Consider the following 17829-nt stretch of genomic DNA (forward strand, 5'->3'; position numbering starts at 1 on the left):
GAAGAATTAACTATTTTCTCCAAAATTCGCTTGAGCTCACGATTAGATACCTCAACTTGACCACTTATTTGCGGATGATAAAAAGTAGTTATACGATGTGTTACTCCATATTTACCCAATAGTGACTCAAATTGACTATTACAAAAATGAGATCCTCCATCACTTATGATAGCTCTTGGTGTACCAAATCTTGCTAAAATGTTATCCTTAAGAAATTTAACCACCACCCTATCATCATTGGTCTGCAGTGCCTCAGCTTCAACCCATTTGGAAACGTAATCTATAAGAACCAAAATAAAACGATTAGCATAAGAGGGTGGAAAAGGACCCATAAAATCAATACCCCATACATCAAACAATTCTATTTCTAAAATATTTGTTGAAGGCATCTCATTTTTCCTAGATATATTCCCAACCCTTTGACATCTATCACAATTGGCAACAAAATTAAATGAATCTTTAAAAAGAGAAGGTCAATAAAATCTTAATTGTAAGACTTTGGCTGCAGTTTTAATAGCTCCAAAATGTCCTCCAACTTCACAGGAATGACAATGATGCGGAATACTCTCCATCTCCTCTTCCGACACACATTTCCTAATTATTTGATCAGAACATTGCTTATATAGGAAATGATCATCCCATTTATAGTACTTGAGATCTGAGAAAAACTTCTTCCTCATTTGATAAGTAAGCTCGAGAAGCAAAATCTTCTTAGCCAAATAGTTGACAATGTCTGCATACCATGGCGCTTCTTCAATTGCAAAAAGCTGCTCATCAGGAACTCTTTCATTAATATCATCATCAACTCCTTCATTAGGCTCCACATGATCCATCTGAGAAAGATGATCTGCAACTAAATTCTCGGTTCCTTTCTTGTCTTTGATTTCTAGGTTAAATTCTTGCAGCAGCAAGATCCAACGAAGTAGCCTTGGCTTTGCATCTTTCTTAGCAAACAAATACCTTAAAGTCGAATGGTCGGTATAGAAAATCACCTTAGAACCTATCAAATAAGACCAAAATTTTTCAAAAGCATAAACAACTGCTAAAAGTTCTTTTTCAGGAGTTGCATAATTTACTTGAGCCTCTGTTAAAACCTTGCTAGGATAATAAATCAAGTGAAAATTTTTACCTTTCCATTGCCCTAAAACAACACCTATAGCAAAGTCACTAGCATCACACATCAATATAAAAGACAATTCCCAATCGAATGCAACAATAATAGGAGAAGATATCAGTTTAGACTTAAGAGTTTCAAAAGCATTTAAATATTCTTTAGAAAAATAAAAAATTGCATCCTTAACTAATAAATCACAAAGAGGTTTAGAAATTTTTGAAAAGTCATTAATGAATCTTCTATAAAATCCTGCATGACCAAGAAAACTTCTAACTCCCTTAACATTTGTAGGTGGTGGTAGCTTCTCAATCACATTTATCTTGGCACAATCCACCTCAATTCCTTTTACAGATATTTGACGTCCCAACACAATACCTTCTCTTACCATAAGATGGCATTTTTCCCAGTTTAAAACCAAGTTTGTGTCAACACATCGTTGCAAAACCAAAGAAAGATTAAAAAGACAATCATCAAAAGAAGAACCAAAAATTGAAAAATCATCCATACACATTTCAATGTATTTTTCAATCATATCGAAGAAAATGGACATCATGCAACGTTGAAAAGTGGTTGGAGCGTTGCATAAACCGAATGGCATTCGTTGGTAAGCAAAAGTGCCATATGGGCATGTAAAAATGGTCTTCTCTTGATCTTCCGGTGCTATAGGGATTTGATTTTATCCTGAATATCCATCTAGAAAACAATAATAATCATGGCCAGAAAGTCTCTCCACCATTTGGTCAATGACGGGTAAAGGAAAGTGATCATTTCTTGTGGCATCATTAAGCTTTCGGTAATCAATACAAACTCTCCAACCGGTTACTGTTCTTGTGGGGATAAGTTCGTTATTATCATTCTTCACTACAGTTATACCTCCCTTCTTAGGAACTACTTGAATTGGACTTACCCCTATACTATTCCAGATTGGATAAATTATACCTGCATCCAAAAGCTTCACAACCTCCTTCTTAACCACTTTTTGCATAGATGGATTTAATCTTCGTTGTGGTTGAACTATTGGCTTGTAGCTTTCTTCAAATAGGATCTTATGCATACAAATCGATGGGCTTATTCCCTTGATGTCATCAACAATCCATCCAATAACTTTCGTATGCTCCCTCAAAACTCATAATAGTTTTTCCTCCTCCAAATCATTCAAAGAAGAGTTAATAATAATAGGATAAAGACTAGAATCTTCTAAGAAGGCATATCTGAGATGAAATGGTAATAATTTAAGTTCAAGTTTAGGAGGTTCCTTCTTTAATGTATGATTGTTAACATGAATAGCCTCTAATTCTTTAAATTTTAACTTTTTTGGAAACTTATAAGTTGGCAATGCATCAAGATTATTAACACATTCAATTATATCATCATCATCACAAAGAGTTCCTAAAGTTCTACCATTCATTATACAATTTTCTAAAAGTAAAGTAGGAAAAGTTTCATGAAATGTTTTAGCTACCACCTTATCCAAAACACTAATTACAAAGCATGCATCAACATTAGATGGAAATTTCATAGCCTCAAAAACATTAAACGTAACTTGTTCATCTTGAACCCTTAAAAATCAACTTACCTTGATGAACATCAATAAGAGTTCTACCTGTAGCAAGAAAATGTCTTCTTAATATAAGTGGAACTTCCCAGACTTCTTCCATATCTAATATAATAAAATTAGCCAAAAATATAAACTTATCCATTTTTACCAAAACATCCTCAATAATGCCTCTTAGATGTTTGATAGATCTATCTGCAAGCTGCAAAGATACCATAGTAGGCTTCATTTTCCCTAGTTCAAGTTTCTTGAAAATAGAAAGAGGCATCAAATTAACACTTGCACCAAGATCACATAAAACTTTATCAAAATCAAAATCACCAATAGTGCAAGGTATAGTGAAACTCCCTAGATCTTTTAGCTTAGGAGGAAGCTTCCTTTGAAGAATGGCGTTGCACTCTTCAGTGAGCATCACCTTCTCATTGCCCATCAATTTTCTCTTATTTAATAACACCTCCTTTAAGAATTTAGCATATTTAAGCATTTTCTCAAACATATCTACAAAAGGAAGATTGATATGTAAGCTCTTAAAAATATGAATAAATTTAGAAAATTGCTTATCTAAATTTTGTTTTTTCAGCCTTTAAGGAAAATGAATGGCATTAGATGATGGTTTTGGAGTAGATGGTCGTATAGAAGTAGAAGCAACTTGTTCCTTGGGAACTAAAGTATCCTTCTTATTTGCATGTTGCTCGACCTCCTTTTATTGTTCTAACTCCTTCCCACTTCTAAGAGTTATGGTCTTTACATGCTCCTTAGAATTTGTCTCAGTGATACTAGAAAGTGCTCCTTGAGTTCTCTCTTTCAATAACTTAGAAATCTCTCCCACTTGATGCTCAAGGTTGCAAATACTTGCACCTTAGTTCCTGAAATTTGCTTTAGTATCATCAATAAAGTCGTTAGCCTTTTGTATAAATTGGGTGAAAACTTCTTCCAAGTTTGGCTTCTTCTTTTGAGATTGGAAACCGAATGGTGGTTTTTTCACATTAGCATTGTTACTCCATGAGAAGTTCGGATGATTATTCCACATTTGGTTGAAATAATTGGAGTTAGGATTGTATTGACATTGATTATTGGCCACATAGTTCACTTGTTCTGATGAATTTGCTTCATATGGGCCTCCAGCTTGACACTCAAAGCTAGGATGGTTAGCTGCACAATTTTCACAAACTACATTAGAAACAGTAATAACATTCATTTTCTTAAAATTATTATTTAAAATTGCAACTTGAGCAGCCAAATTATTAAAAACATCGATATCATGAACGCTGATTGTCCTCTTTCATGCATTTCTATCCGTAGAATTCAAGAAATTATTGCTAGCCATCATTTCTATAAGCTGATATCCCTCCTCTGGTGTCTTATTAATAAAAGCTCATTTGCTTGTTGCATCTACCATGGTTTGAGCATTAGGGTGAAAACTATTGTAGAACGGTTGCATTTGCATCCATATTGGTAAGCCATGGTGTGGGCACTTTCTTAAAAGATCTTTGAGCCTCTCCCAAGCTTCATAAAGAGACTCTTGATCTTGCTGTAAAAAGTTAGTTATATCATTCCTCATTTTTTTCAGATTTTGTTGGTGGGAAGTATTTAGTAAGAAAAACGTTAACCAGTCCATCCCATGTAGTGATTGTCCCCGGAGGTAATGAAGTTAACCATGCCTTAGCCTTGTTATTTAAAGAGAATGAAAACAATCGAAGTCTTATTGCATCATCGGTCACACCATTATGCTTGAATGTATCACAAATTTCTAAGAAATTTGCAATATGTAGATTAGGATCATCATTGGCCAATCCTCCAAATTGAACCGAAGATTGAATCATTTGAATTATTGTTGGTTTGATCTCAGAATTGTTAGCTTAGATGGGTGTCCTTCGAATGCTTGAGAAACCCACATTAGGAACAGAATAATCCTTGAGTGCCTTATTTGGGACTTCATTATCACTGTGATTCTCATCCCCTATTGCAAGAACCTCTTGAATTACTTGTTGTTTGCATTCCTGATTTAACTTTCGTAGTGTTTTTTAGGTATCGAGGTCGATTGGTACTAAGTCCAAACTCCTTGTATGTCTGATACACTAAGAAAACCTAAAAAGAGAAAAAAAAATTGAGTAAGCTTAAAAATAAAATAAATAAAATTAGCAAAGAAATAATTGGTATTAATATTAGTAACAAATAGTCCCCAGCAACGACGCCAAAAACTTGATGTGCAAATTCATAAGTATACAAATCATTCAAGTAACATAATTGTACCTAAGTACAGATATTGAACCCACAAGGACTATGCTACTAATTACTAAAATTATTATTTCTCCTACTATTTGATCAACCGAATTTTTAAAGTTGCAGAAGAAAGTAACTTAAACAATTAAAGAAAATAAATTAAAACTCTTATGATTTAAACAATCTAGGGTTTTTGATTTCACTACAAACATTTTCATGCAATTGATTGCTTAACCTAATTTCTATTATGCTTTATTTGGAGATTTAATTCCCTAAGCTAACCAATATTTTCTCTTAAAATATATCAGATTGCTCCTTAAATTACTAACCCAGCATATCTCTATGTGAATTTAAGTCTAAAGGAGTAATTAAGATCTATGGAATTATTATAGATTTAACTATTAATCTCTTAAAACATGGTAATGTATCTCTACTATTCATTCATTCTAACGTAATCTATTATATGGATCTAATTTAGATTCTAATTCTCGTTATCAACCAAAATCATAAATTAAATCAAAACTTGGGCCCTTAAGAATTGAGAGCTTTAAGTGCAGAATAGTTACACAAATAAATTGATGCAAAATAGAGAATTAAATTAAACTAATCAAAAACATAAATCGTGATTAAGCTACATCTCAACCCTAGACAAAGGAAATTAGCTCATATTAAGATGAAGAATAAACATCCCGAATTACAATCATTAAGAAAATGGAATAATAAACCAGAAAAATAGAAAAAAGTCTGCAAATCCTCTTCTTGTTCTCTAAGCTCTTTCTTCTCTCAAGTCTCTCCGGTCCCGAAATAAATCTTACTTTCATCTATTTATAGCCCTGGTATCACAAACTCAAGTCCTACCTAATTTGGATATGAACAAAATGAGATAAAAACAAATAATTTTCAAATTTTAAATATCGCAGCGCGACGCTTTAGTCTCGGGTCCTAAAGATTTCTGAAATTCCTTTGGGCGTCGAGACAAACAAGTTCCTCCAGTTGCGGCAGTTTTGTCTCGGGTCCCCAACTATGATTTTCCACATGCACGTATCGCGACGCTTAAGTCCTTCCTGCTACAGCGCTTTCCTCTCAAGTAAGTCACTTAAATTGTCACGTAAGGGGCAGCCGCAATGCTTGAGAGCTCGCACCGTGGCAGTTTTCACATTTTCGTCGAATTTCATATTTTTCTTCCAATTTTGCCTCGTATTGCTTCCTTTTCGTACTCTTGGCTATTTGAAACCTAAAACAATAAAAATAATAATTGTTAAGATAAAATTACTCTTAAACTAATGAAATATCAAGCTAAATCATAGATAATAAGTCGCTCTAAATCGACTTATCATTAATAAATTCAACTAAATTGAACTTTCTTCTTTACATTGGAAAATCTTAATTTTTAAATCCAGTTGATTTTCAACTAGTTTTTGAAACTTGATGAAACAACTAAAAAAATAAAATTTTTGCTTGAGAGGGTATAACCAAGTGAATATACTAAAATCATCAATAAAAAATTGCATAATATCAAAAACCTTGGTTTGAAGCTATAAGAGTTAGTCTCCAAATATCACAATGAATTTTTTAAAATGGGAACTTAGAGATTTTATTATTGTTTTTGAAAGGAAGTCCGTGACTTTTTCTCATTTGACAACTAATGCAAATATTAGGCTTAAATATCTAATAAGACATATCAATAATATTCTACTCTTTTAACAAAGATAATATTTTTTAATGAGGATGTCCAAGTCATTGATGTCAAACTGTAGAAGGAGTGCCTCATTTTCTTATTGCACTTAAGGCTTGATGAATAACTCCATCTAAAGCATAGAGTTAACCTCTTTTATGCCCCTTTACAATTATCTTCTGGTTTTGATCCTTGATAGCAAAGTTAGAAGATGTAAACTCAAAAGTGCAAGAATTAATGTCAGATATAAATTTTCTAATAGATAGTAGATTCTTTTTTTAAATGAGGAACAACTAGCACATCATTTAACTTAATTTTTTTTTTCTTTTGTAGAGACACAAGTTGTGACATCCCACGTCGGATAAGAGATAAAATTCATAACGCTATATATGTAGAGGCTCCACTTAACCCTGTAGACTCATTTTAAAGCCATGAGAGCCCTTTAGGCTTAAAGCGGATAATATCTACACAGTTGGGTGCAAGTCATTAAAAATGGTATCAAAATCGATCTCTCACCCTAGGTGGGGGTTTGTTTAGTCCCATAAGGGGTGTTTGTCAGTTTGGCCTTGCAATCCCATGGGACACAATAAGGACGTTGTGTCTGTATGGGGGTATTTATGATGCCCTACATCGGATATGGGAGAAAATTCTTGACACTGTATATGTAGACTCTCTTTTTAATCCTACAGATGCGTTTGAAAGCCGTGAGAGTCATTTGGACTCAAAATGGACAATATCTACACAGTTAGGTGCAAGTTGTTACAAATGGTAATAGAGTTGATCTCCGACCTTGGTGTGGGGGTTTGTTTGGCTCCGTAAGGGATGTTTGTCTATTTGGCCCCGTAATCTCATAGAACACAACGAGGACGTTGTGTCTGCATAGGGGAGGGAGAGAGGGGAAGGGAGAAGGGGTGTTTGTGACATCCCACATCAAATAGGGGAGAAAGTTCCTAACACTATATATGCAGAGGCTCCTCTTAACCCTGTAGATGTGTTTTAAAGCCGTGAGAGCCTTTTGGGCTCAAAGCAGATAATTTCTATATGGTTGAGTGTGAGTTGTTACACAAGCATCACCCACATGAGATATGGGTAAGGCCTTTCCATTTCCCACAAATATCATATCATTGCCTTTGTAAGGTTCAACATAGGATAACTTACTTGTGTCATTAGTCATATGTGCAATAGCTTCAGAGTCCACATAAAATGATGGATCATGTTCATCATTTAGCTTGATTGCAACAAGGGATTATGGAAGATCCTCTAACTGATAAGAATAGTCAAACCTATACCAGAAATTTATTGCAAAATGATTAGCTTCCCACATATTTGAAAAAAAAAAATTATTGGCATTGTTAGAGTTATTGGGACGCTATTGTGGCTGATTTTCTAGCCTTGGCTGAAGACGTTGATTGTTGGTTGGTTAGTTCATCTTCTGGTTGGTGGGAGCTAAACTCTTTTGATGGTTGTTATATCTTCCAATAAGAGTAATTACCGCGAAAGTTAAAATGTTTTCTTTGTCCATTTTGATCACGACCTATTTGACTAAAGAAGGCTTGAGCATGTTGAATGTAGGTATTTTCTTCCTCACAATGTAAAGATAGGGTTTGTTTATGGCCTTGGAAAGTTAGGACAAATTAGTTGAAGGATGGGTATGGAACTTTTGTCAACATGGCTATACAAAAATCCATATACTAGTTTCCCAGTCCTCTTGCAAATTGAAAAACCTTATCAAGGTTTGAAACTGGCTTATTGATGGCTACAAGATTATCATAGATAAATTTGATTTCTTTCTAGTATTCTTCAATTGAACGTGAACCCTTCTTGATTCCCATCAACATACTTTTCAAGTTTTCTTTCTTATTAATGGCGATTGGAAACAATTATTATTCAAGTGAAGTCCATAGGTCAAAGGCAGTTCCTCATTCTTTAAAAACCATACTAAGGAAATCTTCTTTCATAGATCTGAGGAGCCAAGAAGTTAGAAGTCCATCATTGGTTACCCAAATTTGATAATTGGGATTTGAAATTGTCTTTTTTTTTTTTTTTTTCATTTAGAATTTCTTTAGCATGTCTTTCATTTGGAGCAATATGATGGTAGATGTTGAGGTTGTGGATTAAAGGGATGATTTGTGAATCCCATACCAGAAAGTTGGTGATGCTCAATTTGATGGAGATTAAATTTGAGCATTGGTAAAACAATTGTAAGCTAAGTTCAGGTTCTTGCTTCAATAAGGAAGAAAAAGATGAAAACATTGTGTTTTGGGTTGCGGATGATGGCTTTGATATCATGAAGAAAGTTAAAAAATGAATGGATGAAGTCGTACCATTTTCATTGACGAGTAGATCTTAATATACATAGTGTATATTTTACATATGGAAGTGTGTATTTACATAATAGGAAATGCAATATTTATTTTCCTTCCTTTACACCCTGTAGTTTGGAAATTTTATTCTCTGTGATTTTATTCTCTAGAGCTACAACCTTTAGTTTGGAGATTTTATTCTTTTGAGTTGTATTAGAATCTACTTGAGTTGGATTCTTAACATAAAAAAGATATGTTCAAATGTTTGTTTGGGTAGACCCCTTCGATGGCCAAGTTAGCTTCGGAGAATTTTTGACAGTTTTTGTATGAGTTAAAGTGCATACCTTTCATTTGGTATCTAATGTGTTTTTATAGTGAGTAGTCTGTAACGTTGCTTATGCCCTTATGATTACCATTTATTGCAGTTTTAATGTCCAATGCTTAATTATTGGCTATCAGTAATGACTAACTATATATGTCAGTTAACGATTTCCTGTCTTGTATAAAAATCGTAACGGTCCCATTTATGACCTTACTACCTAAGTGTACATCATTTAGTTAATGAGTTCTCACCAGGTGCTATGCTTGATGGATGATTCATTTAAGTGAAACTATCTTACTAGACCAAAGAATTTTTCATGAAAAAAATTATATAAAAAAAATAAAAAAATAAAAGGCTCCTTACAGATTGTTCTAAAAATAAATTGAAAAGGAAAAGAAATAAATATAATTATATAGAAGTACATAATATTATGTAAATTAATAAACAAAATAAATATGCATGTGTTCGTAGATATATGTCTCTGTATTTATAATATTAATTATTTAGAATATAACATAAATCTACGAATACAAGAAAATATATAAATAAATATTAATAATGTAAGAAAGCAAAAAAATTACAACTAACACTATGTTCATAAATGTGATTAAAGAAAGAAAAAGAAACACATCAAAATAAAAATAAAAAATGAATAAAAAATAATTCTGATGGTGTTAGGGTGACTTGACTAAAAGTTAAATAGTTGAAGAACAACAACACAAAACAAGGACTTTTCCTAAAAAATGATATATAAAATTAATATAATAAGAGTTTCTTAATGAATATTATTTTGAGGAAAAAATATAATTATAAAAATACTGTTAAGAATATGACATGTATATTAAACCCAAATTCTAAAAGTTTAAATTTGGAAAAAATTAATAATTCAACATGATATCAAAACTTGGAAAGCACGCTCAATGCCAAACATTGCCCTTATTTAATGCGATTTACAACCCAGGCTCTATACGGGCCATGCTCCACGCATTTTAACCATATCTTTTTGAAAATTAAAAGATGTGGAGGTTAGGGGTGGGTCTTTAGGTTTGATCCCATTCACATGCACTTGAGTTCGGAATGATGGACCTTACCAATGGGCAATGCTACCACCTATGATTTAAATTTTAGCATACAATTATAATATGACTTTATATAAAAATAAATAAATAAATAAAGCATAGACTATGGCAATAGACATGTGTTGCTTGTGCAACACATTATCTAAAAACCCAAGTATGAGACATTTAGTCTTTTGATCCGTCTTATGCCACCTTTGATATGTTTCTCTTACTTTATGATAGGTTTGTTAAAAGGAAATAACAAACTCTACCAAAATTAGCTTCTATGCAATTAATACTATATCTAGATTATTTTCAGTATATAATTGGGTCCAATTTAAACAAAAGATAATAGGTGACAGGTTAAAGACATAATATTTGTAATAAATATAATAATGTCATGCATTAATGAAAAGAAATTGAGCATTCAAGGCAAGTTGGCAATTAATTTAGCAAAAATGTAGTGCTCTCAAACTACATATTTTCATACAAGGTATCCTAGTATCATAAGAATGAAGCCTACTTTAGGCAGGGCATGACTCTTATTACTAGGTAGAGACCCTCTCTAATTAATCAAGTTGTCTTAAACCTCCAAAAGTTATCCTAAGGCATTGATCAACACACCTTTATGTTTAGCCCTTAGTCCATGCAAGTGGGATCACTTTAGGTGATTCTACCACTTCATGTCTAAGTTAAGTGTGTAACCAAGATCCTTAACATCAATGTTACCAAGTGAAGAGTTCCATCTTTAGGATTGACCATTCCCACTACAAACATATATAGTCTTGTCCATAAATGATAGTCCATATCCCTTGATTCTTTGGACCACCCCATCTTCAGGATGGTGATGAACCCAAAATCAAGATGGGATCGATCCTAGAGGCTATAGGTTTGCCTATGGCCTGCTCCCACTTAATATTTTGGAAAAGAGACTTTAAGATAATTTTGGTAACTATCTTGAAATAAATTTTTTATCATGAAAATTTCCAAAACTTTTATTTGTTACTTGAATTGGGACTCCTGTGCTAAATAGGGATATTTTTCATGTTCCTTATCCTTGAACTTTCCTTTTCAAACTAAACAGTTTCCTCCTTCTCTCAGGGGGGAAAGAGCTTGGAGGATCAATGTAGATGTCATTATTCTTCTCTCTGAGAGGGAGAGCCTGGAGGACCAATTTAGGTGTCATTCTCATTCTCTTTGGGGAGGAGCCTGGAGAACCACCTAACCGAAATAAAGGAAAGTTCCAAAAGGAATTTAAAATTCCAAATGACAACAACCAATTTATTAAATAAATAATAGTGGAAATAAAACTCCTGAAAATTTATTCTTTTAAGAAAATCTAAAATCACCATTTTAATTTATTTTATTTGGAACTATATCTGGGTAAGCTATCTTAATCATGAATTATCTGTCATATATTTTTCCAAAAATAATTTATTTCTTTAAATTAGAATCTTGTGCTAAATAGGAAAGATTTTATTTCATAAAGACTTGGAAAAATAAAAATTTTTCCTTAAAATAAAAAGATTCTTAGAGATCTAAAATCTAAAAAGATTAATTTTGAAAAGAAAAAAATCTCTAAGAGTTTAATTTTGAAAAGGAAGTAAGTTTCTTATTTCTTTCCAACTTGTCTTAACCTAAAATAAAATTTTCTTAATTCCTAGCACATTCCAATTTAATAAATTATCTAAAAAAGGGAAAAAAAATTATGAAAATTCATTAACTTAAGCATACCAAAAGATATTCTATGCCAAAAATAAAAACGCATAAAAGACATAAAATAAAATTAAATAAATAATTCTTATGGCCTTAGGGATCCTATTGTAAATTTGGTAACTAAAATTTGGATAAAATTCAAATTACCAAAATAACCTTGCAACCAAAGATAGGTGTAAGCCCTCCATTTTGTCTCCTTAGCACATGTCCTATTAGGTGATCTTTCAGTATTCCATAGTAGTTCCTCAGTAGCCCACGCTACTTGTACATCTTATCTTTCAGCCACCTTGAAGACTCTAGTCGAGGGATTTATCTAGCTCCCCATTGTGACTCTTGGTAGCCTTGATTTAGATTTAGGTTTTTCCTTCCTTTTTAGGATAGCTTATTTAGGTACACCATTGGGATAGCATACTTAGGCCTGTTTAGGTACACTTTTTAGGTCACTTAGATGCATCCTAAATCACCTAGATTCACTTAAACACTTCTTAGACAAATCTAGACACTTTCTAGCTTGCACACACTCGCCCCAAGGTCACCTAGGCATCTTTCAGATTACAAACATTTACCCTAGGTCACTTAGGTACCTTGTTGATCACCTTAGATCATTTATGGAATTATGTGGGCTGCCATATAGGGGGGGACACAATAGAATTTTCTTTGGGAGGAATATATACGCACCAATTTTTATTTTTTATTTTTTATTTTTTTGAGAAGTCCACTCACAAGTCATGGAGAGTTTTCATTCATTAAAGGGAAGCACCATCATGCAACAGAGGAGAGGAGCCACGTATTTTTGAAGCTACAGCCTGCCATCCAAAAAAAAAAAAAACCAACCCACGCACCATACTTGGGGATCACGCGGCCTACACCATTGGATCTTCACAACCGCACTATAAGGGATTTTTGTTTTTTGAATCTAAAAACATCACCATAGGTCACAATTCAGATTGAGGGTAGTAGCACTTAAGGCAAATTAATCCACACGCAGGCTGCCACTTTGGATCACATGCGGCCCGTACAATAATGGATTTCGGGAAGAAAAGGGGTTGTCCACGGACAGATATAAGCCACCAGATTTTTTCAAAGATCGAGTTGCATACCGTTGCATAAGGGAACACGACCCAAACCTTTTTTTAAAGGAGCCATACCACCAGCCACGTAGAAGGGATCATCCACCATGCACTCTCTTCCATAATTTGAAACACATACAGCCCACACGCGATTTGTTTTGGGGAGGTAAGTTAATTTTATTTTTTTTAGTTTAATTTTTGATTCATTACATAGATTGGAAAAGATTGATTTTTTTTTTTTTTTGTATTTTTTTTATTAAGTTTAGATTCATTACATTAATTCATATAAGTTTTAAATTTATTTAATTTGGTTTGGATTCTTCATATAGGTTTGAAAAATTGAAACTTGGTATAATTCAGTTTTACACTCATTTGTTAGTTAATAGTTTTTCTTTATTTTGAAAGTCTTTGATTTATTTTTGTTTTGGTTCAAGTGTTTTCATGAATGTTAGTTTGTTGATTCTATGTGCTAAAAATCTGGTTTTAAATTGGTTCAATTAGCTTTAATTCATTTTGGGGTTTAAGAGTTTCCATAAATTTTTAGTTTGTTAATATAATCGATCCTATGAGCTAAAAACCTTGTTTTAAATTTGTTTTGATTGATTCCAATATATTTGTTTTAGAAATTTAGTTAATTCAGATGAAATAATTGCTTTGTTGAACCTCATTTATTCGTTGGTTAGTTCACATCTTGCGTTCATTAGCATTTGTTTTGATACTATTTATTTGTTTTAAGAAATTTAATTGGTTTGTATCTTGAGTTTGTTTTGATATTATTTATTTAAATTTGAAATTTTGGTTGGTTTACATCTTAATTTTATTAATAATTATTTCAATTGAATCTTATTTACTTGTTTTAGAAAATTAACCTTTTCAAATAAAATATTTATTTTGATTGAATTTTTTTATTTGATTTAGGAAAATTAATTAATACGAATAAAATTTTTATTCGATTTGCGATCCTTTTAAAGACTATCCAATTTTCGTTGAATGAAAATTTCTCTTCACTTGTCAAAAATGAATTTTCTCCATCATGAATGAGGCCCTTTGATTCCAAATGAAAGGTAGTTAAAAAGATTATCCAAGTTGACTCCCTCTTCTTTTCAAATTGTTTTAAGAAAGAATTAAAAAAAAAATACTAATTTTGTGTCTATTTTTTGGGATTTATTAATTCACTTGTTTCCCTTCATTTATCTTCAAATAATTTTCAAAAGAATTTAAATCATTTAAAGATTCTTAAAAAATATCCATTCTAAGTTTTAGGGCAAATATCTCACTTTCTTTTAAAAATAAGCAACTCAATTTTATCCAAGTTGCATTCCTTTTTTCTAGTTTTCCAAATTTTGTTTTTATTCATATAGGTTTAGACTTGTGCTCCCAAACCAATGGGGATACATAGGTAAAACTTATGGATATTGAATGGGGACTTGATGGAACCCCTACATGAGAAATTTTTTCAAAAATCTTCCTTGCTACTAATTTTCACTTAGCTACTGACCCTTTAGATTTAAAATTCGATTTGATTTATTTATGATGTTCTAAAAATTCTTCCCCTACTTGTATGATATTTGAGGCATCTTGAATATGAATTTAAAATTTTGTTTGAGTTAGAAAGCAATTCTAGAATAGAAGATATAAATGAGTCTTTAGGGGAGGGCTCTATTTTCATCCAGTCTAGACACCCAAAATGTTTTTGTAAAAATAAAATATCAAATGACTTTTTAAATTTGATTCGATATTTTTCCTTAATTCTAGACTTCTTGAAATTGATCTTAAACACATAAAATTTGCAAAATAATTTTCCTAATTGAAAAGTTTTCCCTTTCCATGCCCACTATACTGCCTCAATTTTGAACAGAAGCTTTGTTTGATTGTTTTTAAAATTGATTCGTGTACTTTTTAAGCTTTTCTTTATTTTTCTTGTAAAATAGACATTTTAAACATATTGCATGATTTTTTGTATGGTTTTTTTGGCACTTCTATATTAGTTTAAAAAATCAATTTATACATGTTATTGAATTCTATCTTGATCTAGACCTTTAGAGATGTTCTATAAATAGGAATCAGTCAAAGCTTTACTAAATTTTTTGTCCTTTTGGTTGATAATCTAGACATATAGAAGAGGTCCTCTAAAAATTTTTGTAATTAAAATCTACTTTTAGATATTTTTTTTAGGATTTATTCTTTAAAGGCTCTTGTTCTGACAGCATGCTAGAAATTCTAAATAGTCTTTAAATTATCTTTTAATATGGAGTTAATTGATATATCTTTGCTTGATCTTGGCTTTGATATTGTAATATAGACATAATGAGGATGTCGTATGATTCCTCCCATGTTGAAATGATATCTTTAGATATTTGTTTAGGATTTTTCAAGTGAATGCAACTATTTTTCCCATTTACTGCATGTTTTTGTCTTAATTACTAACTTTGATGCTTATGGCTACCTAGAGCATTAGTTTAAATTTAACATTGAGCTTGTATATATCTAAAGATACAAATTTTAGCTATACAAATTTTATATATATTAGTGCTTTGCATCATAGTTATTTATTATTATGAATTGTTCTAACCCTATTTCATCACGTGTAAGCATGCTGTAAGTTATGCATACTATCCAAGTACGTCTCACACCTTTTATCTCTATAATTATGCAAACATGCAAACTTTGAGTGTGCAAAATTCAGATATATGTTGTTGCTCTGTATGTTTTGTTTTTTACTTGATTATTTGAATGAGATGAAATACATGTTGTATGTTATAATTGTTAAACTAACTTTAGTGTTTTCATGAAAGCGATTTGGGACGTAGCTCAGGTACACCAATCCCTTCTTCTTACATGAGTGTTTCTTATGGTATGATTGTTTGGTTATGAATAGCATGTTGTTTACTCTTAAGCTTGATCACCTTTGCTTCCTTGGTACCCTCAATCAATTAATTAATTGTCATAGTTCCCTCAACCTAGCCAGTAGAGACCTTTTGAGGGCTTAGAGGGGTGCTACATTTTAAGGTACCTTTCCAATAGGTAACCTGATCCCCTAACCTAGACTCGGGTTTTTCAAAGATACGCTTTTCCAAAAGTTTAAGGAGTCATTTTTTTTTGGGTTTTAGTTTCTTATTTCATTTTCCCTTTAAAAAAATAATAAAAACAAGTGGCGACTCCAATTTTTAATAAAACACAAATTTTCACCCTTAAAAAACGAGTCTCGCCGATGAGTGAGGATGTATGTGAAAAATGTGGGTCCACAATAGGGTTAGTAAAAAAACAAACCCAATGGGCCCAAAAAGAATTGAGCCCAAACAATAAAAAACAATTTGGCTTGAACTTCATCTCGTAATTACATGTCATTTGCACAACCTTGTTTCAATCAATCATATCTCTTTTGTTTCAACTCTGAATTTTGATCCATTTGAAGCCTTGAATTTTTTACTTCCTAAGCTTCAAAACCATATGTGGTTTGCCTCGAAAAGCTCATGGGAGATAGCCCCGATTTTGAGTTAAATTCAACGTCATTGTGTTGTCATGCTTATCGGCTATAACTCCCTCGTTTCAACTCCAAATTGTCATCCGTTTGAAGCCTTCTTTTCTCTTTTTTGGAAAGGGAATGTGCACGAACAGTTTGTGATGTTTCAGATTGCTTCCATACTCTCCATAGGTTACAAAGAATGATAAAAATAAAATGGATTTTTACAACAAAATCCTATACTCCAAAGATTTGGAGTTTACATATCATTCTAAGATAATAAATAAATAAATAAATAATAAATAAAATTTTTTTACAAAAGAACAAAAATCCTATGCCTCTTATCAAGCTTACAACCCATCTAGGAAAAGTAAAAACCAATCCAAGTAATTATTACATCCCCAATAAAAAGCAATCACAATTATAGCCATCATATTATAGCAATATAATACTAAAGAATGCACATTAATTATCCCTATGGCCATGGGATGAATAAAAACCTTGCAAAAACAAGTTAGTACACCTTAGAATGGTTTTAGTACTATTACTAACTTATGGCTCTAATACCAATTGATGGGAAAAACCTGGATCTCTCTGTTTCCTAAGCCCAAATCAGGCTAGGAACATACATAACTATCTTAAGCCTTTTCTCAATCCTATGCATAACGGAAAAATAGCATTTTTAAACTTTAAAAGGATTCAAAAAGTGCTAATGAAAACCATACCTCAAATTCAGATGTTCCCGAATCAAATCCACATGGTAAAGATGAATATCAAAATCACAGAAGTCTCGTAAACCCGAAGTCTTTTACCCGATGCCTCGAACCTTGATCTTAGCACACTTCTAGTGGGGAGTAAAAGAGAGTGGAGGCTATGGCTCTCTATCTCTCTGGATGGTGGAAGACAAAAGCTATGGAAACCCTAACCCTTAGGGGTACCTATAAGGTTCCTAAGTGGGCTTAAGTGACTTGAGCCCACATGGGCGTAGGTTATTTAATCTAACCTAAAATGACTATAATTGATTAATTAACCCAAGGGGGCCTACTAATTAATCAATTAGCCCAATCCAGAGACATTGTTCACTTATCCCTGTGCAACCTCGCATAATTACTAAAATGCCCTTATGCACAAAAGTGAAGCTAAAGTCAATCCGACCCTCATAACTCATGCCAACAAGGTATATGAGCTCAAAGCACAGACCATTGGAACCTATAGAAATATTAGTTCCCTCATAATCCAATTTTAAAGTTGATTCAAAATCCCACTACAGAGAATCAATTGAACTTCAGTATCCTAAGTAAATAACAACGAGACACCAAGTGCTCAAGTT

General features: G+C 32.4%; 1 non-coding gene and 1 pseudogene across 1 annotated transcript; one reads left to right on the plus strand and one right to left on the minus strand.

Moving 5' to 3' along the window:
* Nucleotides 1–473: 473 nt before the first annotated feature.
* LOC117933265 overlaps nt 474–17829 on the minus strand; it is a 24410-nt pseudogene continuing 7054 nt past the window's right edge.
* LOC117934322 lies at nt 4127–4233 on the plus strand. Its single transcript, XR_004654461.1, has one exon. It is a non-coding gene; the product is annotated as a small nucleolar RNA R71 (small nucleolar RNA).

This window comes from Vitis riparia, chromosome 16, assembly GCF_004353265.1.
Source record: "Vitis riparia cultivar Riparia Gloire de Montpellier isolate 1030 chromosome 16, EGFV_Vit.rip_1.0, whole genome shotgun sequence".
Lineage (NCBI taxonomy): Eukaryota > Viridiplantae > Streptophyta > Magnoliopsida > Vitales > Vitaceae > Vitis > Vitis riparia.